Source organism: Lissotriton vulgaris, chromosome 10, assembly GCF_964263255.1.
Source record: "Lissotriton vulgaris chromosome 10, aLisVul1.2, whole genome shotgun sequence".
Taxonomy (NCBI): Eukaryota; Metazoa; Chordata; class Amphibia; order Caudata; family Salamandridae; genus Lissotriton; species Lissotriton vulgaris.
The window spans coordinates 14,609,272-14,630,808 of record NC_141698.1 but is presented as its reverse complement, the minus strand read 5'-3'; the positions used below and the strand labels follow the sequence as shown (position 1 = coordinate 14,630,808).

The 21,537-nt window shown below is 51.3% G+C and overlaps 1 protein-coding gene across 4 annotated transcripts in view; it reads right to left on the bottom strand.

The window, feature by feature from the left end:
* PLXNB3 (plexin B3) overlaps positions 1-21,537 on the bottom strand; it is a 297,888-nt gene that overhangs the window by 213,350 nt on the left and 63,001 nt on the right. Inside the window, exon 2 of one of the 4 annotated variants that reach the window (XM_086940224.1) lies at positions 4,873-4,919. The exons of 1 other annotated variant lie outside the window; for it this stretch is intronic. The gene's annotated coding sequence lies outside the window, so the exon portion shown is untranslated. Of the gene's footprint in view, positions 1-4,417; positions 4,435-4,872; positions 4,920-21,537 lie in introns of those variants that run through there. 2 more of the 4 variants (XM_086940226.1, XM_086940227.1) reach the window with 2 other exon arrangements.

Genomic DNA, 21,537 nt, shown 5'->3' with positions numbered 1-21,537 from the left:
CTTTATTATGAACTGCACCCTCCTTGCATTTCACCTGTTTCTGATCTGGTTGGAAGGGGTGAAATGCACAGAGGTCTTACCCAACCAAGCCAGGACTTCGTAACCATCCGAAAAGAATTGAGGGGACCCTGCAGAAAGGGAACATTTTCCAACAGAATCCACTTGAATACCCGATTGCACGGCAGCACCACTTATGCGTCAGTGGCCTATGCCTCACTTCTTTAACTATAGATCTTATGTACAGGCGCAGCGACTAAGATCATGTTCTTGCGCACGGCATCTATAACCCCGATAGGCCACATGGCGGACACGTTGACATGTGGGACTCTCACAGTGAAGCGTGAGACTCACTCATCTCAGGAATTCCTACAGTGAAGCGCGATACTCACTCATCTGTGGCATTCCTACAGTGAAGCGTGATACTCATCTGTGGCATTCCTACAGTGAAGCGTGATACTCACTCATTTGTGGCATTCCTACGGTGAAGCGTGGCATTCCTACGGTGAAGCGTGCTACTCACTCATCTGTGGTACAAAAGGGGTTGGTGATGGATGGAGCATCTGAACCAATCAAACACTCGCACCCAGTCAAAAGATCTGGGTTTAATCCATCACCGTTCTTTAGCCCACTCTGCCACCCCAGTTCAGACATGGCTATATGCAAATCAGTCTGACCCTGTGCCTCATGGGAACAGTCCAGCCCGAACTGCCAAGCCATGTCTTCCCTGGACCGGAAACAAGCTTCCAAGGACCGGTTTCTGGCATTCCAGCCGTCTTCAGCCCGGCTTGCTTGAATCCAGTGTCAAAGTAAGCAAGGGACTCACGTCTGAGCATACCCTGCCACACTTATGGCGGCCAAAAGCGGTACAAAAGGGGGTGGTGATGGACGGAGCATCTGAATCAATCAAACACTCACACCCAGTCAAAAGATCTGGGTTTAATCCATCACCGTTCTTTAGCCCACTCTGCCACCCCAGTTCAGACATGGCTATATGCAAATCAGTCTGACCCTGTGCCTCACGGGAACAGTCCAGCCCGAACTGCCAAGCCATGTCTTCCCTGGACCGGAAACAAGCTTCCGAGGACCGGTTTCTGGCATTCCAGCCGGCTTCAGCCCGGCTTGCTTGAATCCAGTGGCAAAGTACTCACTCATCTGTGGCATTCCTACAGTGAAACAAGCTACTCCCTCATCTGTGGTATTCCTACAGTGAAGCGTGATAGTCACTCATCTGTGGCATTCCTACAGTGAAGCGCGATACTCACTCATCTGTGGCATTCCTACTGTGAAGCGTGATACTCACTCATCTGTGGCATTCCTACTGTGAAGGGTGCTACTCACTCATCTGTGGTATTCCTACAGTGAAGCGTGATACTCACTCATCTGTGGCATTCCTACAGTGAAGCGTGCTACTCACTCATCTCTGGCATTCCTACAGGGAAGTGTGCTACTTCCTCATCTGTGGCATTCCTACTGTGAAGCGTGCTACTCACTCATCTCTGGCATCCTACAGTGAAGCATGATACTCATCTATGGCATTCCTACAGTGAAGCGCGATACTCACTCATCTGTGGCATTCCTACAGTGAAGCGTGATACTCCCTCATCTGTGGCATTCCTACAGTGAAGCGTGATACTCACTCATCTGTGGCATTACCACAGTGAAGTGCGGCATTCCTACAGTGAAGCGCGATACTCACTCATCTGTGGCATTCCTACAGTGAAGCGTGATACTCACTCATCTGTGGCATTCCTACAGTGAAGCGTGCTACTCACTCATCTCTGGCATTCCTACAGTGAAGCGTGATACTCACTCATCTGTGGCATTCCCACAGTGATGCGTGATACTCCCTCATCTGTGGCATTCCTACTGTGAAGCGTGATACTCACTCATCTGTGGCATTCCTACAGTGAAGCGTGCTACTCACTCATCTCTGGCATTCCTACAGTGAAGCGTGATACTCACTCATCTGTGGCATTCCTACAGTGAAGCGTGATACTCACTCATCTCTGGCATTCCTACAGTGAAGCGTGATACTCACTCATTTGTGGCATTCCTACGGTGAAGCGTGGCATTCCTACGGTGAAGCGTGCTACTCACTCATCTGTGGTACAAAAGGGGTTGGTGATGGATGGAGCATCTGAACCAATCAAACACTCGCACCCAGTCAAAAGATCTGGGTTTAATCCATCACCGTTCTTTAGCCCACTCTGCCACCCCAGTTCAGACATGGCTATATGCAAATCAGTCTGACCCTGTGCCTCACGGGAACAGTCCAGCCCGAACTGCCAAGCCATGTCTTCCCTGGACCGGAAACAAGCTTCCGAGGACCGGTTTCTGGCATTCCAGCCGGCTTCAGCCCGGCTTGCTTGAATCCAGTGGCAAAGTACTCACTCATCTGTGGCATTCCTACAGTGAAACAAGCTACTCCCTCATCTGTGGTATTCCTACAGTGAAGCGTGATAGTCACTCATCTGTGGCATTCCTACAGTGAAGCGCGATACTCACTCATCTGTGGCATTCCTACTGTGAAGCGTGATACTCACTCATCTGTGGCATTCCTACTGTGAAGGGTGCTACTCACTCATCTGTGGTATTCCTACAGTGAAGCGTGATACTCACTCATCTGTGGCATTCCTACAGTGAAGCGTGCTACTCACTCATCTCTGGCATTCCTACAGGGAAGTGTGCTACTTCCTCATCTGTGGCATTCCTACTGTGAAGCGTGCTACTCACTCATCTCTGGCATCCTACAGTGAAGCATGATACTCATCTATGGCATTCCTACAGTGAAGCGCGATACTCACTCATCTGTGGCATTCCTACAGTGAAGCGTGATACTCCCTCATCTGTGGCATTCCTACAGTGAAGCGTGATACTCACTCATCTGTGGCATTCCCACAGTGAAGTGCGGCATTCCTACAGTGAAGCGCGATACTCACTCATCTGTGGCATTCCTACAGTGAAGCGTGATACTCACTCATCTGTGGCATTCCTACAGTGAAGCGAGCTACTCACTCATCTCTGGCATTCCTACAGTGAAGCGCGATACTCACTCATCTGTGGCATTCCTACAGTGAAGCGTGATACTCACTCATCTGTGGCATTCCTACAGTGAAGCGAGCTACTCACTCATCTCTGGCATTCCTACAGTGAAGCGTGATACTCACTCATCTGTGGCATTCCTACAGTGAAGCGTGCTACTCACTCATCTCTGGCATTCCTACAGTGAAGCGTGATACTCACTCATCTGTGGCATTCCCACAGTGAAGCGTGATACTCACTCATCTGTGGCATTCCTACAGTGAAGCGTGATACTCCCTCATCTGTGGCATTCCTACAGTGAAGCGTGATACTCCCTCATCTGTGGCATTCCTACTGTGAAGCGTGATACTCACTCATCTGTGGCATTCCTACTGTGAAGCGTGATACTCATCTGTGGCATTCCTACAGTGAAGCGTGATACTCCCTCATCTGTGGCATTCCTACTGTGAAGCGTGATACTCACTCATCTGTGGCATTCCTACAGTGAAGCGTGCTACTCACTCATCTCTGGCATTCCTACAGTGAAGCGTGATACTCACTCATCTCTGGCATTCCCACAGTGATGCGTGATACTCCCTCATCTGTGGCATTCCTACTGTGAAGCGTGATACTCACTCATCTGTGGCATTCCTACAGTGAAGCGTGCTACTCACTCATCTCTGGCATTCCTACAGTGAAGCGTGATACTCCCTCATCTCTGGCATTCCCACAGTGATGCGTGATACTCCCTCATCTGTGGCATTCCTACTGTGAAGCGTGATACTCACTCATCTGTGGCATTCCTACAGTGAAGCGTGCTACTCACTCATCTCTGGCATTCCTACAGTGAAGCGTGATACTCACTCATCTCTGGCATTCCCACAGTGAAGCGTGATACTCACTCATCTCTGGCATTCCCACAGTGATGCGTGATACTCCCTCATCTGTGGCATTCCTACTGTGAAGCGTGATACTCACTCATCTGTGGCATTCCTACAGTGAAGCGTGCTACTCACTCATCTCTGGCATTCCTACAGTGAAGCGTGATACTCACTCATCTCTGGCATTCCCACAGTGATGCGTGATACTCCCTCATCTGTGGCATTCCTACTGTGAAGCGTGATACTCACTCATCTGTGGCATTCCTACAGTGAAGCGTGCTACTCACTCATCTGTGGCATTCCTACAGTGAAGCGTGATACTCCCTCATCTGTGGCATTCCTCGAGTGAAGCGTGATACTCCCTCATCTGTGGCGTTCCTACAGTGAAGCGTGATACTCACTCATCTGTGGCATTCCTACTGTGAAGCGTGATACTCACTCATCTGTGGCATTCCTACTGTGAAGCGTGATACTCACTCATCTGTGGCATTCCTACTGTGAAGCGTGATACTCACTCATCTGTGGCATCCCTACTGTGAAGCGTGATACTCCCTCATCTGTGGCATTCCTCCATTGTAGCGTGCTTCTCCCTCTCCTCTATGGGCTCTCACGGTGTAGTGCTGCTCATCAGCAGGAAGCGCTATGTAAATGCCATTGCAATACCATACACTTTTCTTCGATGTCCTTGCAACTTTCCTTCCCCTTTTCAACATTCATTTAGAAATAAATTGCTGATCACTTCTCAACAAAATAAAACATTTGTTTTTTAGTTAAACACCGGAGTGCAGTTCAGTTCTCCCCGAGGTAAAGTGCGGACACTGACGGATCCTTTAGAGGAACTAAGCCTTGGCAGCTGCGCTGACTCTGAACGTTGCAGAACAATTTCAAGTTACAAAATGAAGAATGAAGTAAGTAAAATTAGGAAGCAGGAGCGCCATCAAGAAAGCAACTTGGCAGGTTTTTCACTTACCGCACAAGTAGAGTCCTGCGCAGGGGATATTCCAGAGGACTGAGAGTCTGACCAACCGCAAAGTAAAAGGAAGAAAAACAAAAAGCAAGATCGGATTTTACCAGCATTTAGTGAGAAGGGCATGAAATAAATGTGATCAGAATAATTTAAAAACACTGTAAAAAAAAACAAAATTCTGGTGGAAGAGCAAACACCTGCCCTAATGTACCTCCAAACTGAGCATTGATTTTTGTACCTCTTACACTTTATGAAGGGTGTGGTTTTGCTAAAAACCCTATAATATGCAACTGAATTAAAAACCACCACAGAGTACTAATTGAGGTACTTAAAATAATATATCATATGTCGGAGTAAGTCTCAGAATTTAAAGGAAAATGTTGGCTATGTGCTTTCCTTTCCACGTGCCACAACAGTGACACATGCTCCAGCCATTGGATGCTCTGCAGCAGCAGATTTGTGCCACTGGGAGGAGACATCGCCTTACCAGCCAGGCTAAGTACACCTTCTGCCTTAAACGCAGGGTGAGTAGATGCAGCACCCGCCGCCCCGCGCCACGCGTGCCAAGGCCTGGGCGTTCAGGTCACACATGGAAGGCCCACGCGAACCAACCCGATACACTCTGCTCTTTAGTTAAACCGGGCAAAATATACCCAATGACATCAAAGAACCTGCTTCCGCGTTTCCTTTGAACTTTGGGTCATTGTACCTTGCTTATATGTACTTAAATGTAGTTGCGAGAGCTTGGCTTTGTATCACTGTTTGGTCTTGTTGACTTACCTAGACGGTTAAGGGTGTTTTTCCGTCTGCTCTTCACGCACTACATACAAATACCATCTTGCCTCTCAAACACTTTGTAACGTCTCAACCCAGGCAGTGCGCCCCTCTAGTCCTATTTTCTAAAAAACCCCACATCTTACAAAATATACCCAATGGTGAGCTTTTAAAGACAAGCTGGCAGGGGTGGTGAGCACAGGGGTAGAGATGTGGGGGTGGGGGAGCACATGGGGGGGGGGGGGGGGGAGAGGGAATAGACGCACTTCCATTGAGAGCTAAAAAAAAAAAAAAAAATGTAGTTCCCTCATGTGAGAAGTGGAAGTATACAAGCAAACTAATCAAAATTATGGCATAGGTCTATGCTCAGCGGGAGGGACAAGCAACAATAAGAAAGAAAACCATTGATTAAGAAGCAAACACATGAGATTGATAAGCAAGGCAACCAATGAGAAGCAATGCACTGATCCAACCCCCACTAAGCATTGTTACTGTCCACAACGGGTCTTTAAAGAGAGCCCTAACAAGGAATTGAAAATATAGCTGGAGTTGCAAGTTATGTTTTTTAGATGTAAGTTTCCGGAAGCTAAAAGACGCCCAGTCCTCAGCAGTCGGGAGGGTGGCAGAACCAGCAGCACAAACCGGAAATGAAAAGAAGGAACAGTGAAGTGTGCGTGACTCCTGGTGCAGAAGTGACCACTTAAAGTGAAGGGCGAAAAACAGAACAATGGGGTCAGCTAGAGACAAGGGCCCCTGGCAGAGCCGAGAGGGGGCCCCAGAGGGGGACAACGAACAGAGCAAAGACCAGGGCTGGAGGCAGAGAGACAGGAGTCTGTACACCCCAGACCAGACAGGAGGTACCCAGAGATATGGGGGGGGGGGGGGGGTCGCATCAGGAAGAGGTCCGCATCCTCGGATATAGGACCAGAAAAAACCGCGAGCTCAGGAGTTAAAAGAAACAGAGGACGCAGCAGAGGGAAGAGAAGCGAGTGGGTGAAGCGCTACATCATGCCGGCAGGTGTCTAGGCACTGCATCCAACGTGAGTCTCGTTGATGGACGCTGATTTATCCATGAAACGTGCTGTGGGGCCAGTTGTGCTGAGCAGGATAACAGCTGGGAGACAGACCCCCTGTGAGAAAAATATAGAAATGCGTGAGGGGAGAGAGGTTATGACGTAAGAGATGTTTTTATAAATGCACATTGATACCAAGGGCGGTCTGTGGGTGGAGGGTCTGAAAGCGGTATGGGGCGCTTCAGAGGAACTCAGCGGGCTACTTTTAATCAAGCGCACAGAGGGCAGACACCTGCTGGAATACACAGTTCACTCAGGGCAGATACCCAGGGAGATAAACAGTGCAGACACCTAAATTGCAACGGGAAACCTAATGGGATACACAGTACACTCAGGGCAGACTCCACGAGTGGAATCCGACACCCAATAAGATACACGGTACAAGCAGAACAGACACCTAGAATAGAGCTAGAGGCCGACTAAACTCCACAATATACTCATGACCGACATATTCAGTGGAACCACACACCTGAAGAGATACACAGGACAGAGAGTACAGACAGACACCTGAAGAGATACACAGGACAGAGTACAGCCAGACACCTGAAGAGATTACACAGGACAGAGTACAGCCAGACACCTGAAGAGATTACACAGGACAGAGTACAGCCAGACACCTGAAGAGATACACAGGACAGAATACAGCCAGACACCTGAAGAGATGCACAGGACAGAGTACAGCCTGACACCTGAACAGACACACAGGACAGAGTACAGCCAGACACCTGAAGAGATACACAGGACAGTACAGCCAGACACCTGAAGAGATACACAGGACAGAGTACAGCCAGACACCTGAAGAGATACACAGGCCAGAGTACAGCCAGACTCCTGAAGAGATGCACAGGACAGAGTACAGCCAGACACCTGAAGAGATACACAGGACATAGTACAGACAGACACCTGAAGAGATACACAGGACAGAGTACAGACAGACACCTGAAGAGATGCACAGGACAGAGTACAGCCAGACACCCGAAGAGATTACACAGGACAGAGTACAGCCAGACACCTGAAGAGATACACAGGACAGAGTACAGCCAGACACCTGAAGAGATTACACAGGACAGAGTACAGCCAGACACCTGAAGAGATACACAGGACAGAATACAGCCAGACACCTGAAGAGATGCACAGGACAGAGTACAGCCTGACACCTGAACAGACACACAGGACAGAGTACAGCCAGACACCTGAAGAGATACACAGGACAGTACAGCCAGACACCTGAAGAGATACACAGGCCAGAGTACAGCCAGACTCCTGAAGAGATGCACAGGACAGAGTACAGCCAGACACCTGAAGAGATACACAGGACAGAGTACAGCCAGACACCTGAAGAAATACACAGGCCAGAGTACAGCCAGACTCCTGAAGAGATGCACAGGACAGAGTACAGCCAGACACCTGAAGAGATACACAGGACAGAGTACAGACAGACACCTGAAGAGATACACAGGACAGAGTACAGACAGACACCTGAAGAGATACACAGGACAGAGTACAGCCAGACACCCGAAGAGATTACACAGGACAGAGTACAGCCAGACACCTGAAGAGATACACAGGACAGAGTACAGCCAGACACCTGAAGAGATGCACAGGGCAGAGTACAGCCAGACACCTGAAGAGATGCACAGGAAAGAGTACATCCAGAACCCTGAAGAGATGCACAATACAGACAGGACAGACACCTAGACTGGACCCAGGCACCTGCACAGATACACAGTGTGCTCGGTGCAGACACATTCCTATACTATGTGAAGGCATTTTCAAGGAAACCTCCCCTCCCACCCCCATATTTCCCCTTTTACAAACTAATAAGGCAAAATACACCACACAGCCTAACTGGAGTGTTGTTTTTAAGAGACAGCCTAATCTGCTTTGTGGTTTCAATTGTATTTGGAAAGCATATGTAACACTCGTTTTTGGCTACAAAGAGTGATTTAAGTGTGCACAAAGCAGTATATTTAGTGGCTTTAGAGTGGGGCCTTGCCTGCAGGGTTGACCACGAAATACAAAGTGTGGATTGAGCCTGTCTGTGTCCATGGAGATTCGAACTACAGAAGAACATCTGCACATCAGTTTGTACTTAAGGTCACATGCCCTTCATATAACTTCTTACTGGTTGTTGCATCTGCCCTCTGATTGGTTCCTCGGACTAGGGTTGGACTTGGGGATTAGGGTTTGAGATCAGATTGGTTGATAGGGCCAGTTCTCCCATTGGTATTGGGGTTTCAGGATAGGGCTCTGAGTGGGTAGGGTTAGGATTCCCATTAGCCAGAGGTCACCTGACCTTGGGCTATTTAACCCTCAGAGCACATGCTCTGCAAAGTCCTCAGGTGGCTCCCCATCAGCACCAGGAAAACAGTGATGCCGGCTCTCATCACCAGCCAACTGGACCACGGCAACGCACTCTATGCAGGCACCACCACCGAGCTCATGCAAAGACTCAGACCGCAGCCGCCAGACTGAACCCGTCCAAGGGGACACACACCACCCAGCACCTGAAGTACCTCCACCGTCTCCCCGTCCAGGAGAGATGCCCATTCAAGCTTCTGACCCTCACCTGAAATCCCTCCACGACCAAGGACCCACATACATTAACCTCCACCTGCACTGCCGCAGACCAACCAGGACTCTCTGCCGCGCACACCTCGCCAAAATACCACGCATCTACCGCTGCCGCTCGGGGTGACGCCCTCCTCCCACCTCGCCATCCAAGTCTGGAATGCCCTCCCCCTCACCTCCACACCGCAGCCTCATAGACCCTCTTCAGGTGGGGACTCAAGACCTGACAATCGGCCGGACCAGGGCCGAGAGGACCAGGGCCGAGAGGACCAGGGCCGAGAGGACCAGAGCCGAGAGGACCAGAGCCGAGAGGACCAGAGCCGAGAGGACCAGAGCCGAGAGGACCAGAGCCGGGAGGACCAGAGCCGGGAGGACCAGAGCCGGGAGGACCAGGGCCGGGAGGACCAGGGCCGAGAGGACCAGGGCCGAGAGGACCAGGGCCGAGAGGACCAGGGCCGAGAGGACCAGGGCCGAGAGGACCAGGGCCGAGAGGACCAGGGCCGAGAGGACCAGGGCCGAGAGGACAAGGGCAGTTGCCTGTTTAGGCTGAGTCGGGCTTAAGGCCAGAGTTGCTTCCCCTTTTCCATCTACCAAGAACCACCTTAAGCCATCCACACCCTCAAACATATGAACACACTATTAGCAAACGCTCACTACTCCCAGCAAACAAATCTTATCCACTACAAAACCACACAAGCCACGTCTATACACCCTTCTACCCCCCAACGGCCACCTAATGGCACATTCACATTCACTCTCACTCAAAACTCCACTCTAGCCTATACCACTATCAAATCCACGCATCAACACAAACCCACATTATACAGAACCCTAATCCCCTCAAACACGCACTTCCTGTTCATACAAAACATCCGTTCTACCCTCTGCTCACTCCTAACAGACCCCTTTTCATCACCACCAAACCTATACCCAACCCTCTCTCACATCAACTACCAACACCCTCCTCCTCTTTCTACCAAAAACGGAACAACCAAAAATCCTTACACTCCACCACATATTACCTCTTCCTGCTATCCATTCGAACACAAACACTCATAACCCCCGTCCACCCCTCTCACACACCACATACGCTCTACCCCAATGAACATCACCCCTTTACCACTCAACATCCACCCATCAACAGTACTTTACATTCAAATCCTTCTCAGGAAACTACTACATCAATATCTCATCTCACTACTCCACAAAAAAACATAACATAACATAACACACCAGCACAACAAAATCTCATACACAACTTCATATTATATTCCTTCGCAAAATAGAAACAAACACCCACTCCCACCCTCATGACTACACAAATACAGATCCTAAATCAACTTTACTCCCAAATCTTCTATCTTCACCAATACCTACCGCAAACAACACTCATTCACCTGCCTCTCATCTATCTCATAATTTAGAGCTTCAAATCATGACGCACATGCTCCAGCACTACCACTAACCCATACAACTTCTACTCTACACAGATGCAAATAAAATAAACATGCCAGTTTTCACAACTTTGCATCTCTAGGTCTATTACACAACAAGGCAAAACTATACAAAAACACCACAGCTCACCAACTCACTCTACCACCATCTCCACCACCTAGACACACAGACCCATAAAATGCCTTCTAAACCTGCTAGGCAAGGATTATGATAAAGACTATCATCATTATAGCCACCTTCATACTACTAATAACACTAATAATGCATCTGCTGCTAGTTCCAAGAATACTACTCACTCTTCTAGAAAACAAAGTCACACCACCACCAAACACAATCTCTAGACTGCCTACTAATAAGTACTCGATCACTCAAAAAGCAAGCATCACATCTACGACGTACTCACGGACACACAACCAGACTTACCCTTCATACCTGAATCATTGTTAGGAGATGGCATGGCTCCAGTGTTGCATGAAGCTGTTCCTCCAGGCTAGCAAACTATCACACACATTTGTACAGGCAAAAGAGGAGGCGGCCTAGCCGTTATATTCAAGGTAGCAATAAATCTCACCAAAGCTGATGATGTTTTCATGCAAGGCTGTGAGGCCCTCATGAACAGATGCAACCCCACACCAAGTTCCTCCTGTAACCTCCTCCTTTACAGACCACCACATGGCACTGCAACATTCCCAGACACACTTCTAGACACACTTTCAAACATTAAGACACTAGGCTCCAACCTTTGCATCCTTGGTTCCTAAACATATGGTTTGACGAACCCAATATGCTGCAACCTTGAACCATCATCACTGGCCACTGAGGATATCCCCTTGCATCTGACCATGCCCCCCAGTGGCCATGAACTGTGCCCCCTTGCATCTGATCACACCCCCAGCAGCCACGGAGGGTACTCCCCCTCGCATCATGAGACACCCCTTCCATGTTGGGTGACGTGACCTCTTTGGTACCAGCATAACATATACAAAACAGTGAATGATGGATGCTTGAATGAATCTCAGGCGCTGGTAATTACTCCGGCTGAACCCAACCCATCATTCTATTGCTCACTACGCTACCCCAGTTTGGATCCAGCCCTATGCAAATCGGTCTTGCCGCTGTGCCTCATGGGAACAGTCCAGCCCGAACTGCCAAGCCAGGTCCTTCCTGGACTGGAAACAAGCATCCTGGGACCGGTTTCTCCCTGGTTAGTGCTCCGTCCAAACTGAGGCGGCAGGGGGTGGAGGGGGGCACTCGAGCATTCCATCCATCACCTTGTTGCGTTTGCATTTGTCTCTGTGGCACCAGTGCAGCCCCGCCCCCACGCATGCCAGGCTCTTCTTCCCATGTCTGGTAAACGGGTACAATTGGGGCTTGAAGAGGGTCATGGACCTCCAGGTTTCAGACCAGGCAGTAATTAACAAGCATTGGTAATGCATAGGTTTCGCCTATGTTAGAGAAAAATGGGACAGAAAGGAACAGAGAAGAAGGAAAGAGGGCAGGGGGACGAGGGAGAGCACGAGTTAAGAGAGCGAGAATCACTACATGCTAGGAGACTATGTCTTGAAAATAAGGAAATAAAAAATATGACAAACTCATTAGAAAAGTTGTTTTCTCCGTTTTTCCCATGAAGGCACCTTTACGAATTTGAGGGTTTTCCTAGCGTTGTAGTCGGGCGTGAACACACCAACATTTTACATTGTTTATGGCCATATCTCATAGCACACAGCAGCAGGGAAATAATAAAAAAATACATAGCTTTGGGGGCACGGGAGATTTTTATTTTCCTTAAGCATTCAGGACAAACATCATCGCTCATCAACCAACACACACCAAATGCACCCAGTGGCAACCAAAAAACATAAGATAAGCATTGGTAATGCATCAGGCTCGCCTATGATGAAAATAAGCAGTGTTTATCAATCCCCGTCCAGGACTAAGAGTCGAAGGAAAGAGCTCCTTGACAACCATCACGTGAGTGGAGAAAATGCGGTGCAGTGGCCAGAGCTGCTGACTCGAGAGCTGGGGATCCCGGTTCAAGTCTCGCTGGCGCAACATCTTGTGATTCTGGGAAAATTACTTGATCTCTCACGGTGATAAGTTGCAGCTATACAAAACTGCTGCAAGAGGAACTAGCATGTACAATGCAATATGCAAATTGTAGGCATCACAACAACGGAAGGGCGGGTGGGAGAAGGCACAGACAACAGGAGGGAGGGGGAGAAGGCACGACAACGGGAGGGAGCGAGGGCGGGGGAGAAGGCTCGACAACTGGAGGGAGGAGAAGGCACGGCAACGGGAGGGGTGGGTAGAGAAGGCACCTAAGCATGTCGCACCTGCAGTAGGAGAACCTCATTAAATAAAATAGTGCTCACAGTGTAAATAACACCTACCATGTAACAACCAAAGTAACGGGGCCAGTCACCCTGGGAGGTGATAAATGAAGAGGAGGCCATACTAAGGAGGGACTAACAAGCCTATTCACAAATCAGAAGCCAGAATTTAGGACGGACAAGGACACAAGCCAATGGGCAAATATTGACGGAGAGTGGGCAGAGCTTCTATTCACCTACTCCTCTACAATAAGTCTCGCAGAGTAGCGCACGCGCGCTGGCTCAGGCTCGACCTAAAAAGTAGAAGGAGGCAAAACTTTAGTTATGAAAAAATAATTCCACCAACGCAGATGCTAACAGTATTTCGGAGGTGGGAAACTGGTAAGAGACAAAGACTAGGAACATACATTGGTAAATGGAGGAAAATATGCTACAGCCAATAGAAATGGAAGAAAAGTAAGTAGCACGCACAGAAACCAATGAGAAGCCAGGAAAGAGGAGGCGGGATACAACTACTTTTTAAGTTTATTTCATAAACAAGAGATTTCTCTAGCACAGCGCAAGCGCTGTGCAGGCGAAACCCTAAAATGACTTTTAAATTAGCCCCTGTTGGGCCATATATTCATATATTTAACCTTAGAGAAAAAACTTTGACCAATTTTGCAACAATGACTGCCAAAAAGTGAAATGCATGTTGTGCAATCTTTGACTCACTACAGAGCAAACACAGCAATGGTGGCAACGTGGCCAGGGTGGCTGACTTCGGGACACGGAGGCTCACTGTTCGATCGCCGGCAGCAGGTTAACCCGGCACCATGCGACTCTGGGCAATAGCTTGCTTAATCTTCCTGACGGCTCCCAGTGCCTTAACACCCTTGGGTAATTGTTTGCGCTTTTTTTTGTCCTCATTTATCTTCAATATGCTTTAACCGCATGCGCGCTACGGGTTTTCCCGCTGTGCGCTGACATTTGAAAATCGCGCGGTTCGTGACAAAGCCAGCTCGTCATCCGCGCAGCACAGGTAACGCCCATGACAAGCTGGCTTTGTCATCCGCAGCGAAGGGGTTAAATTCAAGGAAGGAAGTCTTACGCCCAACACAGGTAGCCAGATGTTTCGGGGGGTTGCCGGTCGCTCCACAAAGGAGAGATGGATACCATAGATCTCCGGAAAGCCACCCCTTCGGCTTCGCTGTAATAAGGCCAGCCCCAATCTTGTTTCTTTTAGTGGAAGTGCTCCAGTGACGGCCCCACCATTGGGGTCTATTTGTAGCATATTTTTTAATCATTGGACCGAAAACACAAACAGTAAACAATAGGCATGTCCCGCAACCTGACCAAAATATATATTTAGGGAAAACAATTTATTAATATATGTAGGGAAAACAATTAATATATGTAGGGAACAACAATTAAAATTGTTTGCGCTTTACAAATACTGGTATTCTTATTATTATGGTAACATGCGCCAGCTGTAATTGAGATTCTCATAGGCTGGAAAGGATACACACTCAGCTACCGAAATATTGATGAAAGTAGAAGAAAATGCAGTGCTTACAGGCGAGTGAGTGTGTGGTGTAAGTAGCGTGGATGCGAAGTGAAGGAGATGCAAGGTGTCCATGTAGGAGAGAGAGAAACAAGCATTGGCAAAGCCAAAAGGTCTCCCCTATGGGAGATGTATTGTCTTTGATGGCGTGGAGTGGCATTGCGGGGCGTGGAGGGGCATTGCGGGGCATGGAGGGGCATTGCGGGGCATGGAGGGGCATTGCGGGGCGTGGAGGGGCATTGCGGGGCGTGGAGGGGCATTGCGGGCGTGGAGGGGCATTGCGGGGCGTGGAGGGGCATTGCAGGGCGTGGAGGAGCATTGCAGGGCGTGGAGGGGCATTGCAGGGCGTGGAGGGGCATTGTGTGGCGTGGAGGGGCATTGTGTGGCGTGGAGGGGCATTGTGTGGCGTGGAGGGGCATTGTGTGGCGTGGAGGGGCATTGTGTGGCGTGGAGGGGCATTGTGTGGCGTGGAGGGGCATTGTGTGGTGTGGAGGGGCATTGTGTGGAGTGCAACGGCATTGTGTGGCGTGGAGGGGCATTGTGTGGAGTGCAACGGCATTGTGTGGCGTGGAGCAGCATGGTATGGAGTGGCACTGTGTTCTATGGAATGTTGCCATTGAACTGCCTATATTGCGTCAAAGCCTTGGGGTATATAAATGCAATTATATTACAGTATGTTACCAATCATCTCGACCTATAATCTATGTAAACATCAGAGGCCTTTGATCCGATGCAGGGGCTTCTTAGTATGTACAACACTTCTGTGAACTCTTTTTTTTACAATTAAATGTGTTTAGACCAGGACGGGCCAGTGGGCGCGAGAGCTGCGTATAACCGCCCGGTTGGGGATCAAGGAGACGGCGCCAGGAGGCCACAGTGTTATGGAGCTACGACTGTTCGAAGCCTGTTCCAAGCAGGAGCAGCAGACGAGCTCAGCACTCAGCCCTCGCAACGAATGACGGTACCAGTCACCTCGTTGTGAGAGAGGTGAACAGACAGACAGACTGACTGAGGTTTAAACCAGAGACATTCCCGAGTTGAAAACTGGGGAGCTATAGGACGAAGGAACATTGATAAGGGGTGGGTGGGAGGGAGAGGAGGAACACAGAGAAGGGGTGGGTGGGAGGGAGAGGAGGAACACAGAAGGGGTGGGAGGGAGAGGAGGAACACAGAGAAGGGGTGGGTGGGAGGGAGAGGAGGAACACAGAAGGGGTGGGAGGGAGAGGAGGAACACAGAGAAGGGGTGGGTGTTCTGTCCAGTCCTGCTGACCCCGTCCTGTGTTTTGATCTGCTAACATTGCATGCATTAGCACATTGACCACAAATCGGTTGGCTTTGAGAATACTTGTTCCTTCTTTTAGTTTCACTACATTTCTTTCTAGATTTCGCGCCTGGTTTCTTTGTTTTCATTTCATTGTCTTTACACCTTTCCTTTTCCATCCTTGTGTATCTTTGGCTCTGTCCGCATCGTTCTTTCCATCTTGTACTCTTTATTTGCAGCTCTTTCCTTAGTTCCCTTTTAATGTCTTCTGTTTTTTCCCTTTTCATGCCCTTTATTTCGCTCTGTCATCTTGCATATATATTTCCTCTTTCTTTCTTTTTAGGTCTTCTCTCGGCGTATGCCTTTCCTTCTCTTCCTCGCCCTGTCTCTCTTGCTCTTCTGATGGTCTTTCCGCTCTTCCTTATCTGCCCTCATCTCGCCTGGTCCCTCTCTTTGGCTGCAGTGAAGCCACGCCCCCTGTCAGGTTACTCTGGCGGGTTATTTATGCGGCCCTGTCCAGACCTCCAGTCTCCTGTCAGGGCCATAAATAAGGATTAAACCAGACAGAGCCGGCAGAGGCACAGAGGAGAGTCCCTTCACCCGCTTGATGCTCTAAACTGCTCCCTCCTTCTATCCGACTCAGTTAAGTCTCTAAGCATCACCCTGGATAAGAACCTATCAATGGAGGAGCCCATCAAGAACTCTGCAAAAGGCGCGCTCTACTCCCTAAAACACCTCAAGAAAATTAAACCTTTCATTCCTCAAGATGATCTCAAGACAATTGTACAATCCCTGGTTCTTTCTAAACTGGACTATGAGAACGCCATCCTAACGGGGTCACCAAAAGCTCACCTATCCCCACTAAGGTCAGTCCTTAACATGGCAGCCCGACTCATAACTGGTGTAAAAAGATTTCAACACATCTCACCAACCCTCAACGCACTCAACTGGCTCCCCAAGGAAGGCAGATGTATTTACAAACTGGCCTGCATCACACACAAGGCCCTTCACGCCCAACACCCAACTACCTGAACAGCAAACTGGTAAAAGCAGGAAAATCCAGAACTCTGAGAAGCACCAACTCACTTCTTCTCACCCCTCCGAAAACGGCCCAGTGCGGATCCTTTTCTGGCACCGTACCCAGGATGTAGATCGCACTCCAGATGGACCTCAGATGCAACCTCTCCTTCTCTCGCTTCAAAAAGGACCTGAAACTCTCTCAACCAATACTTGACCGACCAAGTTAACCAACCTAGGCACCAATAACCTAATGGACTTCCCCCTCACTTGGACCTCCAAGGATGCTGTTATCTGACGGTTTCAACCACCTACTTCTTTCTCCCCTCACTGTATACAGAAGTATTAGGTCTTTCCTTATATCTTACTGCATCCTCATGTCCTGCGATGTAATGCAATTTTTCCTTTGTGTATGTAAAGCGCTCTAATACCCACAGGTCTAGCTAGCGCTATATAAAACTATAAATAAATTAAATAAAATAAACCTGTGGCGTGTCTGAGACTTGCACTGGCCAATAACAGCCACAGACTGACTGTGGAGAAGTGTGGCTCACTGGTTAGAGGAGGCAGACCTGGAAGCAGAGGTCAGCCCGTGACCAGGGTTCAATTCCCAGCTCGGCGGGATCTTGAGTCCTAAAATGTCCATGGACTCGACAATTCTCGCTCCGGTGCCTACTCGATTCACGGGTTCACACTCTGCGACTCTGGGCAATAGCTTGCTTAATCTCCACAACGGCCCCTCGCGGCGGGATGCCTGGCTTTCACCTTGCGGATACCCTGCCGGGGTTATCTCACAGGGGAATACCAGGACGGGTTCCCTAAGCAAGCGCTTAGAAACCGCTCGGTGATTTGCGCTATATAAATTCCTGTACATTTACTGACACTTACAAGGGCAGCAACAGCCCCAGAGTGACACAAGGGCAGTGACAGCCCCAGAGTGACACAAGGGCAGCGACAGCCCCAGGGTGACACAAGGGCAGTGACTGCCCCAGAGTGACACAAGGGCAGTGACAGCCCCAGAGTGACACAAGAGCAGTGAATGCCCCAGAGTGACACAAGGGCAGCGACAGCCCCAGAGTGACACAAGGGCAGCGACAGCCCCAGAGTGACACAAGGGCAGCGACAGCCCCAGAGTGACACAAGGGCAGTGACAGCCCCAGAGTGACACAAGGGCAGCGACAGCCCCAGAGTGACACAAGGGCAGTGACAGCCCCAGAGTGACACAAGGGCAGTGACAGCCCCAGAGTGACACAAGGGCAGTGACAGCCCCAGAGTGACAGTTACAAGGGCAGCGACAGCCCCAGAGTGACACAAGGGCAGCGACAGCCCCAGAGTGACACAAGGGCAGCGACAGCCCCAGAGTGACACAAGGGCAGCGACAGCCCCAGAGTGACACAAGGGCAGTGACAGCCCCAGAGTGACACAAGGGCAGTGACAGCCCCAGAGTGACACAAGGGCAGTGACAGCCCCAGAGTGACACAAGGGCCCAGAGTGACACAAGGGCAGTGACAGCCCCAGAGTGACACAAGGGCAGTGACAGCCCCAGAGTGACACAAGAGCAGTGAATGCCCCAGAGTGACACAAGGGCAGCGACAGCCCCAGAGTGACACAAGGGCAGCGACAGCCCCAGAGTGACACAAGGGCAGTGCCAGCCCCAGAGTCACACAAGGGCAGTGACAGCCCCAGACTAACACAAGGGCAGTGACAGCCCCAGAGTGACACAAGGGCCCAGAGTGACACAAGGGCAGCGACAGCCCCAGAGTGACACAAGGGCAGCGACAGCCCCAGAGTGACACAAGGGCAGCGACAGCCCCAGAGTGACACAAGGGCAGCGACAGCCCCAGAGTGACACAAGGGCAGCGACAGCCCCAGAGTGACACAAGGGCAGCGACAGCCCCAGAGTGACACAAGGGCAGTGACAGCCCCAGAGTGACACAAGGGCAGTGACAGCCCCAGAGTGACACAAGGGCAGTGACAGCCCCAGAGTGACACAAGGGCAGTGACAGCCCCAGAGTGACACAAGGGCAGCGACAGCCCCAGAGTGACACAAGGGCAGCGACAGCCCCAGAGTGACACAAGGGCAGCGACAGCCCCAGAGTGACACAAGGGCAGCGACAGCCCCAGAGTGACACAAGGGCAGTGACAGCCCCAGAGTGACACAAGGGCAGTGACAGCCCCAGAGTGACACAAGGGCCCAGAGTGACACAAGGGCAGTGACAGCCCCAGAGTGACACAAGGGCAGTGACAGCCCCAGAGTGACACAAGAGCAGTGAATGCCCCAGAGTGACACAAGGGCAGCGACAGCCCCAGAGTGACACAAGGGCAGTGCCAGCCCCAGAGTCACACAAGGGCAGTGACAGCCCCAGACTAACACAAGGGCAGTGACAGCCCCAGAGTGACACAAGGGCCCAGAGTGACACAAGGGCAGCGACAGCCCCAGAGTGACACAAGGGCAGCGACAGCCCCAGAGTGACACAAGGGCAGCGACAGCCCCAGAGTGACACAAGGGCAGCGACAGCCCCAGAGTGACACAAGGGCAGCGACAGCCCCAGAGTGACACAAGGGCAGCGACAGCCCCAGAGTGACACAAGGGCAGTGACAGCCCCAGAGTGACACAAGGGCAGCGACAGCCCCAGAGTGACACAAGGGCAGCGACAGCCCCAGAGTGACACAAGGGCAGCGACAGCCCCAGAGTGACACAAGGGCAGCGACAGCCCCAGAGTGACACTAGGGCAGTGACAGCCCCAGAGTGACACAAGGGCAGTGACAGCCCCAGAGTGACACAAGGGCAGTGACTGCCCCAGAGTGACACAAGGGCAGTGACAGCCCCAGAGTGACACAAGGGCAGTGACAGCCCCGGAGTGACACAAGGGCAGTGACAGCCCCAGAGTGACACAAGGGCCGCGACAGCCCCAGAGTGACACAAGGGCCGCGACAGCCCCAGAGTGACACAAGGGCAGCGACAGCCCCAGAGTGACACAAGGGCCCAGAGTGACACAAGGGCAGTGACAGCCCCAGAGTCACACAAGGGCAGTGACAGCCCCAGACTAACACAAGGGCAGTGACAGCCCCAGAGTGACACAAGGGCAGTGACAGCCCCAGAGTGACACAAGGGCCCAGAGTGACACAAGGGCAGTGACTGCCCCAGAGTGACACAAGGGCCCAGAGTGACACAAGGGCAGTGACTGCCCCAGAGTGACACAAGGGCAGCGACGGCCCCAGAGTGACACAAGGGCAGCGACGGCCCCAGAGTGACACAAGGGCAGTGACAGCCCCAGAGTGACACAAGGGCAGTGACAGCCCCAGAGTGACACAAGGGCAGTGACAGCCCCAGAGTGACACAAGGGCAGCGACAGCCCCAGAGTGACACAAGGGCAGCGACAGCCCCAGATTGACAGTTACAAGGGCAGCGACAGCCCCAGAGTGACACTTACAAGGGCAGTGACAGCCCCAGAGTGACACAAGGGCAGTGACAGCCCCAGAGTGACACAAGGGCAGTGACAGCCCCAGAGTGACACAAGGGCAGTGACAGCCCCAGAGTGACACAAGGGCAGTGACAGCCCCAGAGTGACACAAGGGCAGTGACAGCCCCAGACTGACACAAGGGCAGCGACAGCCCCAGACTGACACAAGGGCAGCGACAGCCCCAGAGTGACACAAGGGCAGTGACAGCCCCAGAGTGACACAAGGGCAGAGACAGCCCCAGACTGACACAAGGGCAGCGACAGCCCCAGAGTGACACAAGGGCCCAGAGTGACACAAGGGCAGTGACAGCCCCAGAGTCACACAAGGGCAGTGACAGCCCCAGAGTAACACAAGGGCAGTGACAGCCCCAGAGTGACACAAGGGCCTAGAGTGACACAAGGGCAGTGACAGCCCCAGAGTGACACAAGGGCCCAGAGTGACACAAGGGCAGTGACAGCCCCAGAGTGACACAAGGGCAGTGACAGCCCCAGAGTGACACAAGGGCAGTGACAGCCCCAGAGTGACACAAGGGCAGTGACAGCCCCAGAGTGACACTTACAAGGGCAGTGACAGCCCCAGAGTGACACTTACAAGGGCAGTGACAGCCCCAGAGTGACACTTACAAGGGCAGTGACAGCCCCAGAGTGACACTTACAAGGGCAGTGACTGCCCCAGAGTCACACAAGGGCAGCGACGGCCCCAGAGTGACACAAGGGCAGCGACAGCCCCAGAGTGACACAAGGGCCCAGAGTGACACAAGGGCAGTGACTGCCCCAGAGTGACACAAGGGCCCAGAGTGACACAAGGGCAGTGATTGCCCCAGAGTGACACAAGAGCAGTGACAGCCCCAGAGTGGCACAAGGGCAGCGACAGCCCCAGAGTGGCACAAGGGCAGCGACAGCCCCAGAGTGACACAAGGGCAGTGACTGCCCCAGAGTGACACAAGGGCAGTGACAGCCCCAGAGTGACACAAGGGCAGTGACAGCCCCAGAGTGACACAAGGGCAGTGACAGCCCCAGAGTGACACAAGGGCAGCGACAGCCCCAGAGTGACAGTTACAAGGGCAGCGACAGCCCCAGAGTGACACAAGGGCAGTGACAGCCCCAGAGTGACACAAGGGCAGTGACAGCCCCAGAGTGACACAAGGGCAGCGACAGCCCCAGAGTGACACAAGGGCAG